The sequence below is a fragment of the Triticum aestivum genome, chromosome 2A, assembly GCF_018294505.1.
Source record: "Triticum aestivum cultivar Chinese Spring chromosome 2A, IWGSC CS RefSeq v2.1, whole genome shotgun sequence".
NCBI lineage: Eukaryota > Viridiplantae > Streptophyta > Magnoliopsida > Poales > Poaceae > Triticum > Triticum aestivum.
The window spans coordinates 163362847-163380235 of NC_057797.1; the positions used below are offsets into that span (position 1 = coordinate 163362847).

General features: G+C 38.3%; 1 long non-coding RNA gene across 1 annotated transcript; it reads left to right on the plus strand.

Moving 5' to 3' along the window:
• Window positions 1-2489: 2489 nt before the first annotated feature.
• On the plus strand, window positions 2490-3391 carry LOC123185065 (uncharacterized). The gene is made up of 3 exons (XR_006493161.1): window positions 2490-2862; window positions 2957-3025; window positions 3166-3391. It is a non-coding gene; the product is annotated as an uncharacterized lncRNA (long non-coding RNA).
• Window positions 3392-17389: the final 13998 nt, after the last annotated feature.

Below are 17389 nucleotides of genomic sequence, written 5' to 3' on the forward strand. Positions count from 1 at the left end.
CTACACTGGGCATGAGGAAATATTTAAATTTCCATATGTATCTGCAAGAAGGCAAATCAGAGGTTCAGTCCACTCCAGTAAAATCTGATGCTTCTAAAATGAAAGCACAGTTAAGGTGATCCAATGTTGAAATTGGCTATCAATATGGCTTTATGAAACAATCAATTTCCATTAATTCAGACTTAAAGCATATGACGAATCATGTGAAGGTTGTTGATGCCCACTTCGTTTTAAATGTTTTGAGCATGATTTACCCATTATATCAACTTGTTTTATATGTTCTAAACACAACCCACCTGTAGTACATGCATATACTTTGAGGCGGCTTTGAAGTTTCTGCATGTTGTGTCTCTATTGAAAACTCACAAATATGTCTCTTTTTGTATTTTCAATTTTCGTATATGTTTCCCCAAATAAAATGAATGTATGCTGGTGTGAACTGAGTGCACATTATGATTCTTTGCCTGCTATTAGAGAAAACTATGTTTTGTAACAGGACAACTGATCACATATGCTTTAGTCGCAAAATTCATATGTTCCTTTTGAGTTCCAAGGGTCAAATTAGCAACAGTAGTAAAGTAGTAGCAGCAACAACACACATCAAAAAGTAGGGAGGCAGGAGCATCACGCAACAAACATCAGGGAAGTAAAAACATCATGCACCAGGAGGGTGTCTACCTTGTCTGTGGCCGCAGGGGAGGAGTGCGTTCCACGGGAGCGAGAGCATCTTCCGTTGTGCGCACATGCTCTGCTTGTTTACGTCATGACGGCAGGAGGAACCACCGGCAGGACACGCCACGCTCACCAGCGTGAGAAGATGTTGGCGAAGACCCCCATGGTAGCACGACGATGGGGAGCTCGAGGAGGAGAATGACTTGATCTGGCGCCGCCCACCATCGGAAGGAACCATCCATGGTCGAGGATGACATATCGCTGTCGTTCGGCCGCCTCAGGCTTGCCTCCTCTTGCATATATGTGGTTGCCATCGTCCGGCACCCTTGGGCTAGCCTCCTCGTGCATCGTTGTGGTAGCCATCGTCCAGCCGACTCGTGCTCGCCGCACAACAGCCTTCGGTGGTTTGGGCCTAAGGCCAGCGGGAAGTGAAGGAGATACGTGGGGAGAAACCTACTTCGATGTGCGCAGATGCCACGAAAGAAGCAGCTTCGTCCCCGAGGGGGTCGAGGAGATCATCAGGGTTGTGCGGGAAGGAGGGCTGGGGGCGCCGAGATCCAACGTCGTGCTCCCCCTCTCGCTCTTTGGCAATCACGGATTGGCCGCCGTGGATGTGGTGCGGCGGCGCGTTCCAACATCGTGCTCCCCCTCTCGCTTCACGGGTCGGCGGCGGATGTGGTACGGCGGCGCATGGTCAGGCGGAGCGGGTCGTGGCGGAAGGAGATGGGATTGGGAGGCAGTGACGCAGGGTCGTGCGGGTGCCTGAGTTTTTTTTATTTCGCCTTTACCAGTTCGAATTGACTTATAACACAGACTGCGGGTTGAATACTAAATAACACAGGTATATTTTTGTAAAAACACCACGATGAACCCGACGGAAGCAATGTGTGCTTTATTAGTAGGTAAAGATAAAGATTACAAAAACCAAAAATACCTTATTGTAACTTTCTTTCAATTATTTTACTTTGCAATTTATCTATCTACTACTATGAGATCTAATCCTTACAATTAAAGAGTACAAGGGGGTTGAAAACCCTCTTGCCCGTGTTGGGTGCAAGTATTTGTTCTTGTGTGTGTAGGTACTACTAAAGGTTGTTTGCATGAGTCTCCTATTGGTTCGATAATCTTGGTTCTCTACTGAGAAAAATACTACCACTACTATATTGCTTCACCCTTCCTCTTTGGGTAAATCTCAATGCAACTCACAAGTAGCAAAAAGAATTTTGGCGCCGTTGCCGGGGAGATTTATCAAACAACTAGAGGTACACACACACCTTATTTGCTTTCAATAATCATGTTGTCTCAGTAAAAAAAATAAAGACATATGAATCTTGATCCACTTGCTAATCTTTTCACACTTGCTGCAAGTTGTAAACCAATAGCTAATAATGAAGAAATGATAAAGAAAAATGCTATTGGGATACATCTATTGAATGAAAAGCATTATTGCAATTGCGTTAGTATAAATGCTATGAATATTAATTGTGCTAATTAAGGATGGTAAAACTGAGCCTAAAGTGAGCTCTTTGAGCGCCTCAACAATTTTAGCCATCAGATCTTGTTTACACATCATTTTTGACCGCCATCGCCGCATCTCCCAGTAATCAATCGCTAAATATTTTTTTAGGACAATCAATCGCTAAATGGGCTAGCTGTCCTGAGGATGGCTACTCCCATGGAAAAATCCGTGCAACGTGGTTAACTTGACCTTAGCCCATCAATATGGCTCTCGCACGAAGCCCATCAAACAAGTACTACCGCAAAGACGGGATGTGAGCCTAGGTGCAATGCTCGCCTCGAGGGTTACTCACCGCCGCTACAACTTCGGTCTTCCATTCCCCTTGGACACGCATCGATGGATCGGGCGCGACGTCCTCCACCGCCTGATTCCTGCCAACTAATCCTCTACCCCTGCCCCTTGCCCCACCACCAACGATGATGATGAAGACACCGGTGGTTCACATTAGCCATAGCGTTGGAGACGAGTCGAGGCCGCACGATTCAACCATGCCATCGGCCGTCGACATCTCATCTGCCCTGGTGGGATCTTGCGCGTGCGGCGGGCAAGGTTACATCAAACAGAGAGACTGCATTCGCCCTGGCCATTTCGTGCGTGGATGTGGGATGTGGCCAACGACACAGTGTCCACCTTTGCCACGTCACACGGCCGGCGACCGCCCATGATTCATGGTATTTCTGAATTCCCTAGCACCAATCTTTGGAAAATGTGAACATGATTCTGCGCTATTGGTAATTACCTAAAGAGGTAAATCTTATCATCTAGGTGGTTCTGTATATCCAAAGATTTCACATCAGTTTGTCACGGAAGGTGCGTGAGGCTGCATTGGGAGAGGTACTTAGTTCTATCATTCTTTTTGATGCTCTCGTTTGATATTCTTAATTCTTGGGATTCGATTTACATCCAATGCATATGTATGTACCTATTCATGTAATCACCTTGCCTGATTCTCCTTTTCTTATAATTTTCTCCAGCTACCAATGAAGATCTTTGTGGTATTGATGAATGTCATAAAAAGTGCGATCCTCTTGGGTCTATTTCTAGCTTGATTTTACCACTTTACTACCATAGAGAAATTACTGAAAATTTGTATCTTTATGTTGCTAGATAAGATCCCTCTGTTGAAAGCATCTCGGTTCAAAACCAAGTGTTACTCAAATAAGCGACGAGTTTAATCTTGAGACAAGGACAATTACTCAATTGCTTAAATAGATATACATTGTTATTTTCTTTGATAGGATATTTAATACGTATGTGTCAGCCATGTTGGAATAAAAATCCTACTTTTACATACAAGTACCTAACATAACGACCGCACAGGCAACCCCCCCCCCCCAACCCCCGCCCAGCTAGTCGTTCCCATTTTTTCCTTTTCCTAGTTTTTCTTTCGTTCTTATCTCTTTTTTCCTTTTTCTTTTTTCCTTTCTCTTTTCATTCTATTTATTATTTACTTTCTTTCATTTTCCGTTTTCTAGTTTTTCGTTTTCACCTTTCCAAGTTCACAAAAAAATCCAATTGGTGAACGTTTTTCGAAGCTCGAGCATTTTTCCAAACCGTTCATGTTTTGGAGATTCAATTTTGATTGAAGTAAAGAATCATAAAGTTCTAAAAATGTTAATGATTTAAAAAAAATCATTAGATTCAGAAATTTCATTCGAATTTGAAAAAAATCAAATTCAAAAAAAATCATGAAGTTCAAAACAATGTTCATAGAATAAAAATTTTGCTCATTAATTTTACAAATGTGTTCATTGAATACAAAATTTCTTCAGCATATAAAAAAATGTTTATCCAAAATTCAAATTTTCTTTATTAAAATACAAAATTGTTCATCAAAACTCGAGAATGTTCATCGAAATTGAAATTTTGTTTATCCAATCTTTCATTAAAAAATCCGTCAATATTCAAAAAACATGAATAATTTTTCACAAATTATAAATATTTTTCTAAATTCATGAAATTTGTTTTTTGCATTAGTTAACATTTTCTGAAATTACAAACATCTTCTCAAATCTTGAACTTTTTTAAAGAAGGAAAACAAAGAAAAAACAAGGGAGCCCCTTTCCGCACCTGGGCCGGCCCGAGGTCGCGGGTTGGCTGAGGGGGCGCGTGGTGCCTTCTTTCCCAGTGAGCGCTCGCTTTCTACCGGGCCATTTTTGCGCAGGGCTAAATAAAAAGAGAAGAGAAAGTGGAACACGAGGGATCAATCCCTGGTCGCCATGAAGAAAGCCACCGCTACTAGCCACCTCACCCTCCTACAGTATGTGATACATACGAGGGCGCGGTCTATTTGAGTCGAACCGGTTTTTTGGGTTTTTTATTTTTGTTTATTTCTTTTCTTTTTTGTTCTCCATTTTTTTCTTTTTTTTTCTTTTTTTCTTTGATTTCTTATTTCCTTTTTTCTTTGCTTATTCGGTTTCCATTTTTTGGTTTTCTTTGTTTCTTTTGGCTTTCATTCCATATTTTTCTAATACATGTTTAAAATTTTTACAATGCAAATTTAACATTTTTTAATACATGGTCAACATTTTTTCTGTACATATTTCAAATGCAAGATTAGCATTCTTTGAATATAGATCAACATTTTTCCTATACACACCTTTTTAAAAATTCAAATGCTTGATGAAATTTTTTCCAATACATTTCTAATACACGATCAACACTTTTTCTCTGCGCATTTAATATTTTTCAAATGCTTGATTGACATTTTGGAGATGCAATGTTAACATATTTTAAATAGTTTATAAACCTTTGTAAAATACTTGTTCAACATTTTTTAAAATGCTTGATTAACATTTCTTAATAGATGGTCAACATTTTTTCTACACACATTTAATACTTACCGAGTGCTTAATTAACATTTTTCAAACACTTGTTCAACATTTTTTCAAATGCTTGATTGGTCAAAAAATATCGTACACGTTATTTTTTTGTAAATTTTTCATATACATGATTAACATTTTCTCTATATACTTTTAACATTTTTCAAATGCTTGCTCAACATTTTTCAAATGTTTTATGTAGTGTTTTGTGTAATATATTTGTTTATTTTGGAAGTATAAATAAAAGTAAAAAGAAGAAATAAAAACAAAAAAATATATAAAAAAGGAAAACAAAAACGAGCCACTTGCTCGTGTGCGCCTAGGCTGGAACAACTCGTGCACCCTTTAGCGAAGGTTCCTACCATCATGGTGAACGCGAGATATAGGGACGCCCCCAGCGCGTAGGTTGCTGTATAAGAGCTCCACTATTCCGAGCATAGGTCGATGGTGAGAGCTCCTATTTGCCGAGAATGTATCTGGTGAAACGAGCGAATTTTGCACCAGCGATGTATGGCTCGTTCGATGCAAAAGTGAGGGACAGGATTCGGTTAGCACATGGAGCTGCTGGTACATTTGCGAAACAGTCCTTGCAGTGCATCTAAATCAAGTGAATGGACCTTCCCGAGCCCAGTTCGTCCCCCTGCCATATCCTGCACCATCGTCGCAGGCTTGAGCTAGGGTCAGAAATTTGGTTCTCTCCCTGATCTCTCTCTGGCTACCAGGGCTTCCAGCGTTGATGCACCACTGCCCTGGATCCAGATCATGTGGTCCACCAGCGGCTCACAGTGATCTCGTCTACATAGCGACCTGGCGCTGTAGTCAGCTAAAAATGTTTTTGTAACTACAGAACAGACAATTAAATGATGAGTCAAAGATTTGTATTTAGTACAAAAAATCGAGAATGTTTATATTTAGTAATTCATTGGCAACAATGATAAGTCATTTCAAGCAGGCTAACCATCAGTCAATCGCACAACACAAGAAACAAACTGGCAGCTAGTAGCTAGAGCTAGTGTTATGTGTTCATATACTTGTAGCTCATGACTAAACTTGGGAACAGTATGCTAATTCCTAATCAATAAAAACATGCCTTTTAGTCAACTGGAACAACATTTCTCATCCTTATCTCACAGCCAATGATTTAAACGGATTGTGGGAAAAGTATGGTTGAAATTGTAGAAACAAAAATGGCCTCAACATGTAGACAAAGGAAGGAGCAAAGATGCCTAGATCCTTGAGCTGATGCAGATTAGTTAGTTCATATGCTGATGTAGTGCCGACGGTGCTGGCGGTACATTGAGTCAATGATGAACTCACTACGATCCTCCACTGCCAAAGAAAAAATCGAGGCACTGCTGTGGAGGCAATGGCGGTGGCCGGTGGGTGTCAAACAAACCAGATCACCCCTTTGTACTTGAGCAAGAGGAAGCTCGATTGATACAGGATTGCTTTAAAACCTTCAAATACTGTGACGGAATTGGGGGAATCCCTCCCTCCTCATATCCACAGAGCTACAGCTCCACGTCGGTACAGAGACGCAAATGACAGCGAGCCACCGCCGAACATCATGATTTGGATCTTGGGCGCTCATGCTTCAACGCCAGAAGCCAGAGAGGGATTCACCCAATTTTTCCAGTAGCTCAGCCGGCGACCTCGAGCAAGGGTACGGACAGAGGAAAAGGGAATAGACGAACTAGGTTTGTGAGGTCGATTCGCTCGATTTAGCTAGACTCCAAGGTCAGTTTTGCAAAATGTACCAGTAGCTCCACTTACACCGCATCCTATCCCTCTCTTTTTAATCCAAGGGCTCAGGTTCCACCCGAGCACCTGGTGCATGAGTCCGCTGGGTGCACAGGATACGTTCTCCCTATTTGCCACCCTAGCACAAAAGGCCGGCCCAGTCTGATTCACTATAGCGAGATGGTTTATGTTCACATTTACATTTATATACCTAAAAAACCTTTTATTTTTTCTAAAGTTTTGTGCTATAAACATTTTTTCATATATGGTGAACATTTTACATCTTTTATTATATGGTCAAAATACAATGATTTTTTTTAAATATACGCTGAACATTTTTGAAATACGCATTAAACTTTTTGTAAAATACACTGAACAATTCTTTGTATAAGCTCCACGTTTACAAAATACACATTGATAGTTTTTGTAATTACATTGCACAATTTCTTAATATACAATGAACATTTTCAGAAAAAAATATTGAACCTTTATCTAAAAACCATTGAACAATCTCGTAGTATAGATGTACATTTTTATAGCACGGAACTCTTTTTTGAATATATAGTGAACATTTTCTTAATATACAATGAACCCTTTCGTGATACAAGGTGAACTTTTTGCATAATAAAAATCAGGAAAATAATTTGGGATTTCGAAAACTTCCCAATAAAAATGAATTTAAGAAAATGTCCGTAGGTCAAAAGAAGTCCCTGAATTCAAATAATGTTCATGAATTTGAATTATGTTCATGAATTGGGATATTGATGAACATTTTTTATCAGATGAACAAATTTTGAATTTTCTGAACATTTTTGGAACTTTATGAAAAAATTCTCATCAAGAACATTTTCTGGAAAAATCATATAAAATTTCCGAAAAATGGATGAACATTTTTTGAATTCGGTAAATTTTAAAAACAATTAGGTTGAACAAAAAATTGCGTATGATGAATTTTTTTGAATGAGATGAACATTTTTCATTTTTTCAACTTGACGAACAAATTCTCATTTCAAGAACCCTTTTTAAAAAAATCGGATGAACTTTTCCAAAATTTGATGAACATGTTAAAAATTATGGTTAATATTTTTGAATATGATGAACAAATTATGAATTTCATGAACATTTTTGAATTCAGCAAACAAAAAAAATGTTATACATTTTTAAAAAATGTTCAAAAAATGATATAAGAAAAATGATGATGAAGAAGAAATTAAAAATTGAAAAAAAAGAAACATAAAATAAAAAATAAAAAATGGGGGACTTGACGCCCTAGATGGGCCGACCCAGAAGGCGCGTAGGGGAGCTGGGGGTGTGCGCTACGGCGCTAGGGGGCGCCCTACACGCCATATATGATCCACTATTTACATCTTTCAGGTGGCAAATAGGGATTGGTCGTCGATGGTTATGGCATATCCTATTTCGCACGCCAGGTGCCTGTTACTGTGCATTTAGCAATTGGGCGCCAGAAGTGCTCCAAGCTGGTCCAACCCATTTTTAAACGTTTTCCAGTTTTCTAGCAGAACCCTGGTGTGGGCACAGGGGTTCGAACCCGCGACCTCTTCCTTGCGTCGGCTCCGCACTAACCACCAAGCCATCGCCACACTAGCGCAAATATAGTTCTTTTTTTTCTTTTATTCCGTTCTTCAGTTCACTTTGTTCTTTTTTTCTTATCTTTTATGTTTACTCTTTTTTTGTTTTCTTTAACGCATGTTTTTTAGTTAGTGAACTTTATTTTCTAAATTGATGAACTTTTTGAAATTATATGATTTTTTAAACTGATCAATTTTATTCAAATTCGATGAACATTTTTCATATTTGATGAATTTTTTTATAAATAGATGATTTTTTTCAAACTCATAAACTTTTTGTCAAAATTGATGAATTTTAAAAAATTCATGAACTTTTTTTGTATGAAAAACCTTTTCGAAAATTAATGATTTTTTCTGAACTGGTAAACTTCTTTTGGAATTCAATAAACTTTTTCATAATTTATGATTTTATGATCTGTCAAATTTTGTTTTTCAGTTCCATGAATTTTTTTTAAACCAACGAACATTTTAATACAATACGCGAACATTTTTTTATTTCACAAAAATATTCAAAATCACAAAAAACCGATGACCGGTCTTTTTGTCGAACCAACAACACATCACTGCTAAAAAACAAAATGCGAGTTCATCGAGCAAGCAACGGAAAAGAAGCGGGAGCGAGGGAGGGAAGTGATGCTTAATTGGGTCGCGGCACGCTACGTTCCTGTGGGCGCGTGATCTCTTAACCTGCGCTGAAGGCGCCAATTAGGAGCTCCCGAATCCTAAACGGTGCTTACGTTCGTAGTGTTTTCGCATTCGGACGCACACAACCCCTCTATGTTGGGCCGGCTCATTTAGATTCTTTTTCCCGTTAAAGAGCAAAAAGATAGTGCGTGTGACGACTTCAAACCGAAGATCTTTTTTTTAACATTAGTACTTGAACCCAAGATCTCTCGTTTCCAAGAATACAACAATAACCAGTCCGACCAACTCAACGATTTGTGACTACTACTTCTTTTCTTCTTTTAATTCTATCCAGATCGCATAATGCCCTGGTTTTCTGGTTTGCTCAACAGTTTCCGGTTCTTAATCGAGTTTTTCATTTTCTTTCCTTTCCTTTTCCTTTTCTTGTTCTTTTTTTAACTTTTTCAAATTTGTGATTTAAAAAATGATGGACTTTTTTCAAATTCACGGACTTTCTCCTTCAAGATCGATGAACTTTTTTAAAAATCCGTGAACTATTTTTTACTTTGATGAACTTTTTTAAAAATTGATGTACTTTTTTTCAAATTTGATGAACCATTTTTAAAATCCGATGAACTTTTTTTCAAATTCGATGAACCCTTTTTCAAATCCGATGAACTTTTTTCAAAATCAACAAACTTTTTTTCATATTCGATGAACTTTTTTAAAAATTGATGAACTTTTTTTGGATTTTGATAAACTTTTTTGAAGTTTATGAACTTTTTTTAATACCCTTGAAACATTTTGAATTCATGAAAAAAATTCATCTTTTCTTTTTAAATTTTTGTTTTTTCGGAAGTCAAAGGTTGACTTACCTGGTTAACCAAGCAACCAGTCAATCAGATCAGCGTGTTTTTCAGGGGAGTTAACCTTTTTTTAGAAGAATCAGGGGAGTCAACTAGACCAGGTTTTTTTAGGCAAACTAGACCAGGTGGAGGCGGAAATTCCTGTGCCAAGTAGTTGAGAAGACGCATAGGGGCACATCGAGAAGCATTAGGATGGACCGGCCCGTTGAAACAATTGGGCGGTTCCGGTTTTGGTAATCTTCTAGGTGGTTTCCAGCCAGTTTTTTCTCTCTCGTTTTGGTAACTTTCTAGAAAGTTCCTAGACCGGTTTCTCTATTTTGCCCTTTTCCCTTTTTGTTTCTTATCTTTTTCTGTTCCTTTCATTTCCTTCTAATTTTTCTTTTTCTTTTTCTGTTTTCTTTTCTTTCCCCTTTCTTTTTTTCTTTTCATGTTTCTTTTTCTTGGAAATTTCAAACATTTATTAAGAATTTTATAACATGTTCCTGTTTTCAAAATTTGCTCATAGTTTTTTCAAAAAATTCAGAAATTTCAAAAACTGTTCATATTTTGAATTTTGTTCAGAATTTCACAAAATGTCCGTGTTTCAAAAAGTCTTTTTAGAAACTTCACAAAATGTTCTTCTTTTTAATTTTTGTTCACAATTTCAAAAAATGTTCATTAATTTTAAAAAATGTTCTTGTTTTCAAATTTTGTTTAGAATTTTTAAAAATGTTCGTGTTTCAAAAAGTCTGTTTAGAAATTTCATAAAGTGCATTTGTTTTCAAATTTTGTTCACAATTTCAAAAAATGTTTGTGTTTTGAAAAATGTTCAGTATTTTAAAAAAATGTTGTCGTTTTCAAATTTTATTCAGAATTTCAAAAAATATTAGTGTTTCAGAAAGTCTTTTTTGAATTTTCAAAAAATGTTCTTGTTTTCAAATTTTATTCACAATTTCAAAAAATATTCATGTTTAACAAAATGCCCGGTAATTTCAGAAAAATGTTCTCATTTTTAAATTTTGTTGTGCTCATATTTTTTGAAAATGTTCAGGAATTTCAAAAAATGTTCTCTTTCTAAAAATCTATTCAAAATTTCATTCATAAGATGTTCATGTTTCAGGAAATGTATAGGAATGCAAAAATTGTTCACAATTTCAGAAAAATGTCCTTGTTTCAGAAATTGTTTAGGAATTGTAGAAAATGTTCCTTTTTAAAAAAAATCACAATGTCAAAAAATATTCAATTTGTTTAAAAATTGTTCACGTTTTAGAAAACTTTTAGGTTTCGCAAAAAATGTTCATGTTCTTAAAAGTTTGTTATCAAATTTTGAAAATGTTCATTTTTCAAATAAATTTACTTTTATTAAAAAGAAAACCACGTTCAAAATTTCAAAAAAAAAGTTAGTTTTTTCGGCGTCTGTAGTTTATATTAACTGAGTTGGCATTTTAAGCAAACCATATCTATGAACACAGTGTATAGCCACGTGGTTCACTCACTTGAGGTCTTGTGTTCGAAGCCCCCCACACACGTTTTTGTGAATTTTTTCTTTCAACTTTGCCGTTGACATCTGCTTTTTTTATGAATGAAAAACTTTCATTGATTAAGTGGGATCATTACAGTCCGCATTACAAATGATATCAATTTCTCCCGGTGAGCTACGTAGCCAGACTGTTGTCCGTTGCTCAACCTGACCCATGCGAGCTAGAGCATGGGCGACTTTGTTCCTGCTCCTGACCACATGTGAGATCGCATGTTCTCCTACCTCCACTAGCACTGTCTTAATCTCCCCTACAAGGGCCGCACATGGTGACCTGTTGGTTTCGCTCTGAAGTATCATCTGGGCAGCTACCAAGCAGTCAGTTTCTACTATCATAGGAGCCGTACTCCAGGCTCTCGCAATGTTGATTCCTTCCAGGCATGTAGCAAGTTCTGCCTCTAGCGCCGAAGAGCAAGACTGGAGGTAGCGGTAGGAGGAGTAGATGACTTGGCCTGTGTCACTACGGAGAATCATTCCAGCCCCTCCGGTGCTTAGTTCGTCCACAAACGACCCGTCCACGTTCAGTTTAGTCCATCCTCTTGGTGGTTTGCTCCAGCAAGCAGGTGTGACAGGCGGCTTACTGCCAACATGGCCAGCCGGTTGCTTACCCTTGTAGGAGACGACCATCTTTCCTCTGTCCATATCCGCAGAAGGGTGTTGTCTGATACACAGAAGGGTGTCAATGTAGCTGCTCAGGAACCGTGTGGAGGCTTCAATAGGTGGAGCTGGCATGTCGTGGGTGAGTTCATTATGAACGTGCTAGGAACGCCAGAGTGTCATCAGCACTTGTATTCGTTCTTCCGACTGGCATTGGAGCAAGAGATGGAGTAACCACTCCGATCCAGTATCTTGGATATCCTCCAGCTTCGGCATGCTCCATATTTTCCCTATGGCTCGCCATAGGCGTTGCGCTAGAGGGCATCTGCACAGCGCGTGGAAAGTGTCCTCATGTTCCAGTCCACAAATAACACAAGTATCAATAACCAAAATATTTCGACGTTTCAAATTTGCTGCAGTAGCAAGGGAGTTAGTAGCGACCCGCCAGGCAAAAACTCATACCTTTGAGGGGGCAGGGCACCCCCACAATGCTTCCCATACAGCACGTGTGCCGTCCGGTGCCCTGCTCGCGGCGCACAAAGATGTGCGGTACTTTTCATCATGTGCAAGGCGGGAAGCTGTACGAAAGCTGAAGATTCCCTTGGGGTCCGGTGCCCAGGCTAGTACATCGTCGACTAGCCGGCGTGGTGATGCCTTGATCTGCATGATGGCTTGGACATCCATTGGAGCGAAGTGTTGTCGAAGGAGATCCATGTCCCAACGCCCTTGGTCATCCAGGAGCTCTGCCACCCGCTAGAGGCGGCAATTACCGCGCATTGTGATAGGGCAACATCCGCTTCTTTTAACTACTATGTTGCAAATCTTCCACTACAGCTAACTTGTCATACTGGTTAGCTCCACTGTTGTCTCTGGCGCTGGTCGTGCATTCGATTCCCACCTGGGAGCTGTTTTTCGTTGATTTTTCATGCCGTGTTCAAAGGAAATGCCCGCACATGGCCCACAAAGCCCACCAAGGACGTGCATTTGTGCGAAAGCGTAGCAATTTGACGCAAAACGCGATACATAGGAACTCTCGGTGGAAACGAGCGAGCTTTCGGTTCTACCTTACTTTCTGTGCAGTGCGATCGATCGAATGGTAGTTGGGCCGACCCAGTAACGTCTACCTTCAAGTGCCAGTAAGATAAACCGGCGCTCTCAGCGCCGATTAGGAGCTCCCCTCCCGATGGTTATCGATCAAACACACACCCCTCCCGCAACACACACACACACACACACACACACACACACACTGTATTTGGCGGGCCCACTTTAGCTATTTTTAGTATGCTTCTCACCGGGTTTTTCACTTTGCATTTTTCTTTCTCCTTGTTTCGTTTTCGTTTTTTAACATTGTATGAAATCGTCATCATTGTTTTTGAAATCCCAAACAATTTTTTTGACCAAAGAACAGTAGGGTAAGTCCCCTACTGTGAGTCATTTTCATTTATAAAGAAAGTATCCAAATTACATAATCAAGTGGTTGTTGGGGGGACAACCAAGTAGGTACAATCTAGGGGGAGGAAAGTAAGGAAATTATTGAAAAATTAAATATTGTCTATCCATGAAGACATGCCCTCTTTTAGAGTGGGTTTAGCCCTCAGCATGGTCATTTTGAAATATCTGACAAAGTCAATCTTGCAATCATTTATTGAGCAAGGTATCCCTTCAAAAATCATCCCATTCCTTTGGTTCCATATGCTCCAGCAACCAAGAATCATGATTTCCATGAAGTGGTCAATTTTATATCTATGTTTAGCATCAATAATCATATTGTTGATCTCCATATCCGAATTCCATTCAAATCCAATGTTCCACCAGAAACCTTGACTAAATGGACAAGTGAAGAAGATGAGTCCTGTCTTCGTAGTCTTCATTGTTGCATAGAACACATACAGTGGAATCCAGGTGCATGTTTTTTCTGGTCAAAAGATCACATGTATTTATTCTGTCATTTAGCATAAGCCAACAGAAAAATTTGTGTCTTGCAAGACAACATGATTTCCATATCCATTTAAATGTGGCAGCTGCATCTTCACCATTCATAAGGTATCCATAGATCTTCTTGGTAATGTTCTTATTGTTACCCCAGTTGAAGGTCCATGTGTCCTTATCATCTGAGTTTCTGATATTGTTTAGTTCTCCTGATAGTAAGTGGAATTGTTGGTGGGCTTGAATGGAAAGTGGAAGTTGGAATAGGCTGTAAAGGTTATCCAGTTCCTTGGCTTCTTTGATTGATATGCTTTCCTTTTGGGTAAAAGAGTGAAGCTCAGGGTATTTAGTTTTCCTAATATCACCATTCCATATGTCATCCCATAGCAGATTAGTGCAACTAGATTTGATGTCACAAGTAGTCATTTCCTTGAAAATGTCATACATTTTCATGCAATCTTTCCACCAAAAGGATCCTTTGCTTCTGTTGTAATGAGGGACATCATTGTTATGGTAGTGAGCTTCCCAAATTAATTTTACCCATGGGACATCCACTTTGTTATAGAACTTGAACAAGTGCTTTATGAGAAGAGCTTTATTTTGTTCTCTAAGATTCAAAACCCCAAGTCCTCCTTGCTGTTTGGGTTTGCATATCATCTCCCAGCTGGCCAGGCATTTACCACCTTTATTGATTTCATTTCCATACCAAAGGAAATTTCTGCTTGATTTATCCACATGGTCTAGAATGGTAACATGGACTTTAGGAGAACACATGGCAACTATAGGCATTCAAGCAACAACAGAGTTGACATAAGTGAGTCTCCCAGAATGGTTCATGAACCTGGCAACCCCTGATAATCTCTTATCAATCCTAGATATAACTGGGATGAGGTCATGAACAGAGGGTTTGGTGGTGCCCATAGGTAGCCCAAGATAGGTGAATGGAAGGCTTTCAACTCTACAGCCAAAAGAGTTTGCAAGGTTGTTGATTGATTGTTGATCCATATTTATTGGGATCATGGATGATTTGCTGTAATTAACAAATAGCCCAGTGGACATACTGAATAGATTAAGCAGGTATTTGAGATGGCTGAGTTGCTCTTCATCAGCAGGCATGATCAATAGAGTATCATCTGCATATTGAATAATATGGTAGTCGAGATCATATGCCTGATTTGTGGGGAGAGTGATTTCACCATTTGCCCAAGCAGCATTGATAATAGACTGAAGTAGATCAGCAGCAATGATATATAGAAGTGGAGAGTGAGGATCTCCTTGTCTGACTCCTCTTTTACATATAATTTTTTCCCAACAACACCATTTAACAGGACAGATGTTGATGCAGTATTGAGTATATTGGTTACCCAATTTATCCATCTTGGACCAAATCCCTTAGCTTTCAACATGGCAATAATTGCATTGTATTCAATCTTGTCAAAAGCTTTCTCAAAATCAAGTTTGAGTATGATGATAGGTTTCCTAGATTGATGACATAGATGAATGTATTCAAATGCAAATCCCAAGCACTCCTGGATATTTCTTCCTTTTATGAAACCATATTGATTCTGATGAATGACAGAGGTAATGATTTTCTGAGCTCTATTGGCCATAAGCTTTGTGATGATTTTGAGAGGAAGGCTGACCAAGGAAATGGGTCTGAAATCATTCATGTCAATGGGGTTTGTAATCTTTGGGATGAGAGTAATAAAAGCAGTATTAATACTCTGAATATCAATGTTTCCTTCAAAAAAATCCTAGATCATAGTGTAAATATCTTGTTTGATGATATTCCAACGTTTCTTCAGAAATAAGCCATTAAAACCATTAGGTCCTGGTGCTCTGTCAGAGTGGATGTCTTTAATAACTTGGTCAATTTCATCCATGGAAAAAGGGGCCTCAAGCTGAGATAGATCTTTAGGCTGAATAATTTCCTCAAGGTTGAATAGCATAGGGGGGTTGATAGCTTTTCCCAGTCTGTCTTTGTATGATTTCCAAATAATGGCAGCCTTGTGATCATGATTTTGGAAAGGAGTCCTGTAAATAATGGCAGCAGTATCCTTGGCAGAGTTTGTCAATTGTTGATTTCTGTTCCAAGATTGAATAACAGTCTCATAGAACCCATCAAATTCAAACCAATAATTTTCAAATCTGAATATAGAGGATTTTGGAATATCACTGCCTATCTGAATGTGAATAGGAATATGATCTGATGTGACTCTAGCAAGTGGGTGTGCCAAAGTATTTGGGAATGTCAGGGTCCAGTTGGCAGAAGTAAAAATCCAGTCAAGCTTTTCCAGTAGTGAAGAGTCCTGCATGTTAGACCAGGTGAAATTCCTACCCTTGATAGGTATTTCCACAAGATCCTGTTGTTGGAGTAAGCTGTTAAACATAAGCATATTATTGGTGTCTCCTCCTGGTCTGTTTCTATCAAGTGGGCTCCTTATTAGATTGAAATCACCCATTAAAATCAAATGATCCATCTGAGAGGCATCTATATTGCTCAGCCAGTCAAAAAATTTAGTTCTGTCACCATTGTGGCAGGGTCCATAAATATTGCTGATGTAAAAAATGTTGCCAGATAGATTGCATGATAACCTCACAGTGATCCCAAACAATTTTCAAATCACAATCATTTTTTGAAATGTCGGGGCATTATTTAAAATTGGGAAAATTTGCTAATTCATGAATATTTTTTGGAATTGTGAATACTTTTTCAATTCATAAACATTTTCTAAATACATAACATTTTCCCTTATTCTAGAACTTTTTTTGAAACCATGTTTTTCTAAAAATACTTGAAAAAATTAATTTTGATTTTTTTCAAAGTCAGAAGATTTTTTTCTAGTTCGAGAACAGTTTTAAAATTTAGGAACATTTTTAATCAATGAACAACTTTTTAAATCCAACATTTTGTTTTCAAATTTTTGTACATTCTTGTTAAATCCATGAATATTTTTAAAATTCATGAATATTTTTTGGAATTGTGAACATATTTTTAAATTCAAAATATTATTTCAAATTTGTAAAGGTTTTTGTGCTGCGCCAATGTTTTCGAAATGCCAAAAAAAATCAATTTTGATATTCATGAACAATTTGCGAAGAAATTAGGGTGGATTATCAGCGAAGAAAAAATGTTGGTTTTTTAACCCTATCATCTATTGTGACCCTTTTTTGTATTTACTCGCTTTTGTAAAAGAAATCAATGAAGTCAGAAGCGTTTCCTCATCTATTAATTAAGAATATGTTTTACGGAGTTGCCGATAAAAGGGATAGAGCATCACATCAACAACCACAAATACAACATTGATTCTACTCTCACGGAATCAACATGCTCAGATGCTTCGTACCTGCGGCAACCCAAGTCATGAATTCCTCTTTGATTATTTGCATGATGTAATGCACCGACATCAGTTTTTACAAAAAACATGCACTTTTCTCTCGTTCCAGATGGTCCACGTTGTTGGGAAACGTAATAGAAAAGAAAAAAATAGTACCTACGATCACTCAAGATCAAT